This window comes from Galeopterus variegatus, unplaced genomic scaffold (genome assembly GCF_000696425.1).
Source record: "Galeopterus variegatus unplaced genomic scaffold, G_variegatus-3.0.2 Scaffold14188, whole genome shotgun sequence".
NCBI lineage: Eukaryota > Metazoa > Chordata > Mammalia > Dermoptera > Cynocephalidae > Galeopterus > Galeopterus variegatus.
In genome coordinates, this window is record NW_007740299.1 from 19,731 (window position 1) to 30,256 (window position 10,526).

Genomic DNA, 10,526 nt, shown 5'->3' on the forward strand with positions numbered 1-10,526 from the left:
TCGCTTTTCTCTGCTTATTCCCCTGCCTTTTGGGTGAGTGCTTCTAGGCCCGCTCCCCTGCCCCTCCTCACCCCTCCTCCAGTGGATGGGGCTGGGGGATGGTCCCTAACCAGTGGGTTACTCTACCACGGTAATTGGCTCTGCATGGCCAGAGGCCGGGGTGGCCTGCTCGCCTGGCTTCAGCATCTCAGCTGGCGTCCGGGTGGGCGGTCAGGTGGGCTCTGCACTGGGGCTGCCTTTCATCAGCTGAGAGTAAAAGGAGTAAAAGTGATCTCTGGGCTCCAGGCCCAGGCCATGCCCTCCAACACAGTTGACCAGAAGGCCTGTATTTTACAATTATGGGGTGTTCTCATCAGTTAAAATAACTGTCTCTTCATTCCAACCTGGTATCTGTGTCAATGTCTCAAGTAGTCAGAACTCAAAGGGTGAACAGCTGTGCCTGGTATCCCCAAACCTCTCACCCACAATAACATAAGCATCTCCCACTTGTGGCTGGGGAAGGCATCACGGCCTCTGCTGCCTGCCATCATGTTCCCCCGAGGCCACGCATTTGACAGAGTGTGCGCCTTGTCTCCTGCAGGTGCCAAGTCAGGTGGAAGCACAGTCCAGTCCACTGGGCAACGGCAGGACCTGCAGACCCACTGTGTCTAACCTGGGAATTAGACTGGTCCCAGCCATCTCTAGTTCCAGGCTTAGTTCCTGGGAGAAGACTCAGCCATCACCAGCCATCCGGAAGCACAGCTCCTCACTCAGAGCTTCCTCACCATGAAAGGAAGCAGACATGGCCATAAGAGGCTGGCTGACAGAGATGGACGTGAGGTTGGTGACACGGAGGGAGCAGCAAGACAGAGTCCTATGGGCTACAGAGCCACCGACCCTGGCCTGTCATCCAAGGTGGACTGAGGTTTTAATGGATGCCCCGCCCCACCGCGTACTGGTATTTTGTCCTTCCCCCAACTCAGAAGATGTAAGACCTCAGTGCACCTTTCAATAAACTATTATGAGTATAACATGGTTCTGAGGATAAGTCCCGTGACTTGTCCCCACAGGTTCAGGAGTTTAACAAATAGGTCCAAAGCTCATGCTTGGGCTGAGATAACTCCTGGCATCGTGGAGGCCAGACTGGGGGCTGGGACTCAGCAGGGAGGCGGTGGCTAAAGCCTCTTCCATGCAGCCAGTAAATATGCCAGATGATCGTATAACTTCGTATAATGTATGCTATACGAAGTTATTACGAAATGAACTCTGAAGACTCTGGCATCTCCGTTTCCCACGAATCAAGACGTTCATGAAATTAGTGACTAACTTACAGTGGACGTAAAAGAAAGAAAAAAAAGTATATAATGTAAGAAATGTCTGGAAGACCTGCAGATGCATAATTTGAGGAACAGCAAGCAATCTCCAGGAGGGCCTGGGAGTGCTCCTGCTTCCCCACATGTTTGAGGGAATGCTACAGGAAATAAGGACTAATTAAGCTTATTTGTGGAGACCCCAGTGGGTTGAGGTGATGGGGCACCCCAGCATGAATCCCATGAACTCCAGATCTGGACAAAGATACAAATCAAAATCAATCCCACTCTTCCAGGCTTTCCTAAAGCCTATGCATCATTTCCTTACTTCATTTTCTAATCAGCTTTAGGGCAAATTTTGCCTGCTGATTCGCTGGTACACTCTCATTCTGCATAACCAACCACGGGCTTGTCTGCCTTCAAAGACCCAAACTGCTTTCAATTGTTGTTGTAAAGACCTTCACAATCCCCAAGTTCACAAGCACCACTATGGAACAGCTGAAAAATGTAGGTCACACTTTAATATCCTGAATGTTAACTATGACAAGTAAAGGCATCAGAGAGCTGGGGGATGAGAGAGGCTCTCCCGCTAGCTAAGAAAGCTGCTCCTCCTCAAACATCTGCTTTTCAGTCTTAGCAAAATTGCAAATTACCACATGACCTGGGTTTTCCAATCTCCTGTGAAACCACAAATGCTGTGGCCTTGAATACAAAGGCTGGTCTCCTTTGCAATCTTCTGAGACAACCTCACCTCCCCAGGGCCTCCCCAGGGCTCAGAGCACATCTCTGAAACAATACTGGGATAAACAGGACTTCCCAAGATTCAAGATTTAAGTCAGGGTTTGCTGGATATCTGAATCTATCTCAGAGGATATAATGGTCACAGAAAATTCTAGAACTTTCATAGCAACTAAGGTTTTAGAGCTTCTCAACATGCTGATCATAGTCATATAATCAATGTTTTATTTATTTACATTAAAGTCTCCTGTTTGGTTTAAATACTTACATCATTTTCCAAAAAAATTAAACATGCTTCTTTCAGCCAACTCCTTTGACTCTTCAAATTTTTCTACTGCTTGTCTGACTTCTTCATCTGGAATCTTACCTACTCGCTTCTTTTTATAATCGTAATCCAGGCGGCGGCCTTCCAGCTTTTTCAGGTGGTGCTAAAAAAGAAAAAAAAGTCCCTCAGAAAATTGTTACATTTAAAACATGGCACAAAAAACTTTTGTTTTTTTCTATGAAAGTTGTCATTGCTTTTTCTCTATCTAAATTCTAGAGGTCAGGACACATCTGCTACGGGTCAAATGTGTCCTCCCAAAGTTCACGTATAACAGCATTAAGAGGGTGAGAAATCCAATTATGATATTTGAAAGGTAGGGCCTTTGAGCGGTGATTAGATCGTGAGGACTGTGCCCTCGCAAATGGAGTAATCATGGGTTGATGGTAATGAGCTGTCATGGGTATGGACTGGCGGCTTTATAAAGAGAGCACATGGACGAGCTCTTGCTCAGGCCAATTCTCTCACCATGAGATGCTCTGCATCCCACGGGACACCGTAGAGAGCTCCCACCCAGAAGCCCCTCATCAGATGTGCCCCCAGGACCTTAGACTTCCCAGCCTCCAAAACTTTAAGAAATAAGTTTCATTTCTTTACAAATTTCATTTATTTAAAAATTTACAAAATTCATTTCTTTATAAATTACCAAGTTTCTGTTACAAGCAACAGAAATGTATTAGTACACCATCTTCCACTTCTGGTGTGTGCACCTCAGCACCTACTGAAGGCTCCCCTCACTGCAGGTGCTTAGGGGACATCTGTGCAGTGAATGAACGAATGGACGGACGGGTGGGTGACAGAGTGAATGAGTGTCTACATGGGACACAGGACGTAGTATCTGTGCTCAAATACCATTTCCAACGTTCTTTATAGAGCCCCTCACTTTGGCTCTATTAATGTCCAGATAATTTCTATCCAAAGTAACTATACAAAAATTAGTAGGGACATTTCTTTTTTGGCACTATTGTCAAATCCTCACTAAGAGGTAGACTGTAAGAACACACCTTACCAGGATCCCCTAAGATATTTATGAATCTTCCATAAAATTCCCAAATAACTTCAGAATAGACTGCATGACATGCTATCAGTGAACGCGGAGGAGAGATATTCACAGACAACCTATAAAATGGTGAAATGTTTAAACAATGTTATAATCCCTTTAAAGAAATACAACACTCAGGGCTGTCCATTCATGGAATGGGCTGCCTTGTGTAGTGGTAAGTTCTGTGTCAAAGTCCGTATTCCAGCAAAGGGATCCCGTGTCAGAAACACTGTAGAGAAGGTAACTGTGCAGGACAAGGGAGGGGCAGTGTCGAGCAATGGACTTTTTGTACGGCCTTCCTCAAGGACAACAGCACAAGAAGAAATAAAATTTGCTATATTTTAGCAAAGGAGGCATTTGGTCTTAAGGATCTGCATTTGGGGAAGATGTTTGGCATCCCCCCAACCTAGAAATATAAAGCCACTTCTTCTCTAGGATCATTCATTCAATAATAACTTGTGAGCACAAACCACGTGGCAGGCTTGTGGCTACAACAGTGAACAAGGCACGATTCATCCCCCGAGGAACTTTCTGCCCTACAAGAGACAAAGGAAAGCAGTGGTGCCCCTGGCACAGGGGAATGAAGAAAGAGCGCGTCATTGAGTCAGTATGAGTCGAGATGTGACTCCAGGAGTCATGGGCTACTGTGTTGATGTGTTTAAATGTTAACAGGAGGAAGCCAACAGATAGGGAAAGAATGAAGATACAGGAAAGAAGACCATGGATGTGGCAAAGGCCCTGGGGAGTGAGGGGTGATGGACCCTGGGGCCCAGTGGGGACCGTCCTAAGAGTGTGACAAGGAGTGTTTTCCCTGCGATGGAAGGAAGCCACAGGTGAGGAGGTGAGGGGTGTTCAGGTGGGGAGTGGAAAGTTTAGGGAGCTCCTGGAGGTAGCATTCACTTTTCATTCAACCTTCCCGAATTCCCCTTCATACTCGTTGCTTTCAGCGTAGACACTGAATGCCTATACAGGCATCCAGGACTTTCTATGCCACCCAGCCTTTCCTCCTCCACGTCTCCCCTGTCCCCTGCACACCTGCATTTCCTGGCCATACCACCCAGCCCAGCTTCCTAACCCACGCTCACAGGCCTGGCCCTTCGGCCAGCTTGTGGTGGCTGTTCTGCCCGCTCTAGTGTGCCTGGCCGGTTGCTACTCCTCCAGGAAGCCTGCCCTGACCCAGCCGGGCTGAGAGAGGTGCCCCTTCTTGGTGTCCTTGGGCTTGTCTCTCTAACAGCACCTGTATCAGAATATCACTCCTCACTTATCTCTCCGTCTTTGCCTGTGAGCCTCATGAGGATGTGCACTGGGTCTTGTCTTGCAACATATGCCCACCACAGTAGCAGGACACAGCAAGTCCCTGATACACAGTTGTTGGAAGAATAAACAAATGAATGAAACAATAATGGACCAATGAACTGGCATCCATCAGTTCCTGGGCCATGGACCGCAGCGCCACCTTGGGGCCCACTGGCCAAGCAGGGAAGGCAACCCAAGCTCACACACTCCCCAGACCCATCTCTACCACGGACGTGTTACAACAGTGAGGGTTCACGTTACCATTCAAGAGTCTGGAAAGGATGGGCTGGAACAGTGGTCTTCAAACCCTAATGTGCATCACAGTCACTGGAGGACTTTTTAAAAGGCAGACTGATGGGATTCACCTTGAGAGTTTCTGATTCAGGAGGTCTGGGATGGGACCTAGGAATTCGCATCTCTAACAAGTGATGCTGATGCTGCTGGTCCAGGGACCACACTTTGAAAATCAATGGGCCTGAAGAAAGGAAAAAAGGACATCCCCAAGGCTCAAATGACTTCCAGGCTGGCCTGGGCTACACTCAGAGAATGCTTGAAGGCACCTGAAGGAAGGTTCTGGGCAGCTCCATAAGAAGGCATCGGTACCTCCAGAGTGCACAGCAGGACAGAAGTCTTGGGGCTGTTTTGGCACATCTACAAAAATGCCACCAAGCAGGTGGCACGCAACTACCTACAGATACTTGAAACTTCCCATGTTTGCCCTGAAAGACCATTTATAATAGTTTTCCAAATGAAAAATGACATGCTTAAATGCTGGTGTCCTTGAGAAGTAATGGAATATGAGTGCTCGTGCAACGTATCAAAAATGCAACTCATGTGCACGGTTCTAACGAAGTAATGGAATATGAGTGCTCGTGCAACGTATCAAAAATGCAACTCATGTGCACGGTTCTAACGATCAAAAATCCACTGCAAAGCTATAGAATCATTTTGTTATGTGAGAAATGGCTGCAGGAATATGGATTTCAGCTTGGCCTCCAGCTGGCTTCAGTGAGATACACAATTTTAAAGCTGGAGGAACGTGGTTTGCATCCCCACCTCTCACCACGCCCCGTCTCCATGGCAGATAGGGTTTATTGATCCTGGTTCTCTTTCCCAGTGAGTCCAGGTAAATATAACTGAATTATTTTTTTACCACCTACAATAATATGACACTTTCACAGAGTCCCTGCAGAGACAGTCTAATGAGTTTAAATACAAACATCATTTTAAGTAGTAACAGGTATATTTACAGCCTGGAAGACTTACCCGATCTCTTTCAAATCTTTTTCTTGTAGTAACTGAAGTGGATCAATAAAAGTTGCTTTACATTAATATCAAGTGAGTCTTTCACCTCAGCCATTGGCTTCATGGATTCACCAACTTCAATTAATGCATTGCCTTGAATAGAAATGACAAATAAAAAAAATGTTCTTCAGGAGAATTCTCTAGGTTAGCAGTGATATTTATTACTAGAGTTTGGGTCCCACAGAATTCATGTGTTGGAAATTTGGTCCCTGGTGTGGTGTGTTGGGAGGTGGGGCCTTTGCAAGGTGAGCAGGTCATTAAGAGGGGTTAATGCCACTCTGACAGGACTGGGTTAATTCTCTGGGGAATGATGAGTTCTTGCTCTGGTGTGACTGGATTAGATGCCCTTCCACTTTTCTGCCATGTTGTAATGGAGCAGGAGGACGAAAGCCCTTGCCAGAAGTTCCACTATGCCCTTGGACTTCCCAGGCTCCAGAACCGTGAGCCAAACACGATCTCTTTTCTCTATCAATTACTCAGTCTTAGGTATTCTGTTACAGCAACAGAAAACGGACTTTTACTTAATTCTCTTCCAAAAATTTGTGGATGATAGTGTAACAAGGTTCTTTCTCCGAGACTTTTGAATCTTGACTCAGAAAGAAAAAGAAAAATTAAAAGAAAAGAAAGTTTTCCTATTTTCTACATTTTCCTTTCTACGTTCTGCACTTTCACTACCACATAAAATAAAACTGAAGCTAAGACAGACGGAAGCACTTACCATTTTGGCCACCAGATGGCGATGAAGCTTTTTTTTTTTTTTTTTTTTTTTTTAAAGGTACTTTTGGAAACTGGCACCAAGGGTTCCTTAGAAGCTGGAGAACAAAATCTCTCTTTGTAAACAATGAAAGTATTCATTCATGTAGGGCTAAGTATTACCCAATAAAGATTACAATAGAAATAACTGAACAAAACCTCATCGCAGCTTCTAGTTGTGGGATCTTCTTGAGGCCACTCCCTGTATCCTTTTAGATGGTTCTAAGGCTTCCTATACTCTCTGATGTCAAAGAAAGCCTGCTGGTGTCACACAGGACATCCTTTCAGCAGGGTGGGATGGGTCTGCTCTTGCAAGGAGGCTCAGGCCATCCTTCTTGGGCTTGGGTAGCAACAGGCAGATTTTGCAGGATCACGGCCTGGTATCTCGGGCCCAGCTAACCTACAGTCATTTGCTAGTTTACTGCACACCGGATGTCCTGGTTGCTGTGTACAATGAGGGTTTCAGTTTCTCTAGAAGACATTCCTGGAAAATGCTGCACTAGACTAAACTATTTTTCTTATATTTGGGGTTCTCCAAGTTGACCCTGTGAAAAGATGGAGATTTGGGGTCTCTTAAATTCCTAGGCTTGAAGAAGACCTTAGAGCCCAGACCAAGTCTGACCTTAAAGTTGTTTCCTACCAGTGAGGGCATGAACAATTTATTCACCTGTGAAACAGAGAATAGCAATATCTTCCTCACCTCACTTTTTTAAAAGAACTATACTAGATAGGACCTTGCAAAATAGAAGAAGTGGAAACCTTGTTATAGGACCTTGCAAAACATAAGTAGAAACTAAAGCTGGACAGGACTCCATTTCGACCCACTGGTAGCTTCATTCCTCCTGGGAGGCTAAATTTCCTTAACTTAGCTCTCCAGAGTCTGGTTCTAAATCATTCCTAAATGGAGATGGGACGTACTTTCCTATCCTGGGACTCTTTCCTGCCCAATTGATCAGAGTGGACAATAGTAGTCTGACCTCACCACCCTCTCTGCCGCCAATGCCCATGCCTCACAATGGCCATTAAGTTAGCTTTGAAAGAAACATTTTCAGATGTGCTTCTTTGAAGACTCCAAAATTATGTTCTGAACATGATGGCCATTGCCTCCCTGGAATCGACATTCCGTCTCTTTGCCCAAGAGTAATACAGTCGAATTCCATGAAGGCATGGGGTTCAGCCTCCGTCCACTGAGGTTTCTGCATTTTAGAAGGTTCCAGCATGTGGCCCCAAGAAGAAAGCATCGATGGCACAGCCTCTTCCTGGGAACAGCAAATGTCCATCTGTTCTGATGCCCTGCTGACACCACTTCTCTTCCTTAACCCAATTTCCATTAAGTTGCTGGGCACCTGGGAAGCTACCAAATTGTCTGGCTGTCAAAGCCCAGTCACCGTGGCCAGGTGCATGGCAGGAACACCCTTGGATTTCAGGACCTGCCTGGCAGCCCTGGCATCTTTATTTGACTCATGATTCTGGAGCTGGGAAGTCCAAGGGCATGGCGGCAGCTTCTGGCAAGGGCTTTCATACCCTGGCAGCCTCACCTATTTCTTCAACTGGTGTGCCTTCAGGAGAAAGAATAGGTCATCCTGTCCTCACTGACCCTTGGAATAAAATAAAATTCACCTTACCCTGCCCTGAAGGAAAATTGTTACCCTCTGGATTTTTTTAAGTTTTCAAAAGATTTTTTTCACAAAAACCTAGAATAATTACTAAGGCCAAATATTTAATTCCTTATTTCCATATCCTGCCTTGTTACCACTACATGAATAGCAAACATGCTAAGTTCTCCAGGAAGACTTAATATATTAAATTCAATTCATTCCAATCTAATTTATTAATTTAAAGTACTCTAAATCAAAATGTAATGAGCTTCTGTTTTTTAAAGGGGACTTAAAATGACTTAAGTTTCATCTGGAAAAATAAAACCAGCAAGTATGTCCATGAAATTTTTGCAATAAAACAACTATGAAAAATTTTAGTAAAATATATTAAAATACATAAAAAACTGCAATATTTAAAACAACATGACACTGGATCAAAACAGGATACAGATCAAGAAACAGAAGAGAAAGACCAGAAACAAACTTAAAATATAAAAATTTATTCTATAATAAAAGGGTCATTTCAAATTAACAGGGAAAAGTTGGATTTTTCAATAAAGTGCTGGGACAACTGGCTGTTCATTTGATTGAAAACAAAACTAGAACCCTATTGCACAGTATCTCCAATAAACTCAGGGGCTTAGAAATTTACAGGCAAGAAAAGGAAACACATGTATCATAACACACAGGGGGTTAGAATGGAAAAGATTTTCTAAACATAATGCCAAAGCCAGAAATCATAACGGACTAATGAGCTCCACTAAATAAAAATTAAAAATCTTTCTCCATTAAAATGACCTCCATATACAAGGTCAGAAGGTAAATGTCTACATGGCACAAAAACTCATCACACATAGGACAGGCAAAGAGCAAATATCCTGACCATTTAAAGAACTCATAAAACAGTAAGGGAAAAAATGGACACCCTAATGGAAAACTAGGCAAAGAGCACAATTATGAAATATACAATTCATGAAAATGATGACAAACATGAAAAAAATTCTACCTTAGGCAGAATCCAAAAAGCGAAGTTAAACCAGCATAGTATGATATATATTACATATCAAATTATCAGTTATTTAAATGTAAGCTAAAAGAATAACTCCCAGAGTTACTCATACTGCTGGGAAAGAGACTCTCATACACTCCTGGCAGGAATATCAAACTGATATAACCTTTCTGGAGGGTCATTTGGAAATATGCTTCAAAAACTTGAAAAACAGGCATACTCTTGACCCAGCAACTTCACTACTAGAAATTTCATCTAAGAACATAATTTTTGATATTCTCAAAGATTTACCTATAAGAATGGTTATTATAAGAGCTATGTACATATTTTTTACGCAAAGAAAAAAATCATAACTCTCCAGTAAATGTGATTGGTTAAACAAACTATGATATATGGAATATTATGCTGCCTTTAAAAACAATACTGTGGGAGATGACTTATTTTATGATGTGGATCATGATAGAGACAGTGGGAAAAAACAGATTAGAAAGAGTATACATACTATAACCCCACTGTAGTTTTTTAAAGGTATATGTGAAATACATATAAGAATAAACAAAAGGTATAAAGGATACAGAACAAAGAGTTTAATTGGGACTATTAGTAGAGATGGGATTTTAGGATTTATTTTACTTGCTGTGTTTTTTTCTAAACCTCCCACAATGAACATGTATTACTTTGGTAATATGAAAAAATACTAAGGTTGTTAAGCTGAACGTTTTGTGCATAACCTGAAACCAACACGAGAGGTGTTCTCAGCTCTTCCAGGTGATCTATGACTACTCACCAAAAGTGGAGTCTTCCCCGAGCTCCCTGCCATATTTCAACATGCAGTCTCCCAGCAAGCCTTCTGTCTGCGGGTATCCGGTGGTCTTCACCAGCCCTCGGATCTTCGACACAGTGTTCAGCATTCCTAGCTTAGCTCTGTATGCTTAAAAACATTATCATTTGTAATTCCTTAAAGTTACAAGGTGGAGTGACAGGTATATAATGCTTAACAAACACAGCTGCCAAAATTGAGGTCACCTTAGACAAAACGCCTGTAGGTATGAAAATAACCAATCGCATGTAACCTATTTAATTTTCTCACATTATTTTCTAGATTCTTTACCAAGGAGGATACTAAGCACACTGCTGCATAACCATGATGGAACATAGGAATTATGGCACACGT

At 43.3% G+C, this 10,526-nt stretch overlaps 1 pseudogene; it reads right to left on the reverse strand.

Moving 5' to 3' along the window:
• Window positions 1–10,263, reverse strand: part of LOC103581889 — a 22,275-nt pseudogene extending 12,012 nt beyond the window's left edge.
• Window positions 10,264–10,526: the final 263 nt, after the last annotated feature.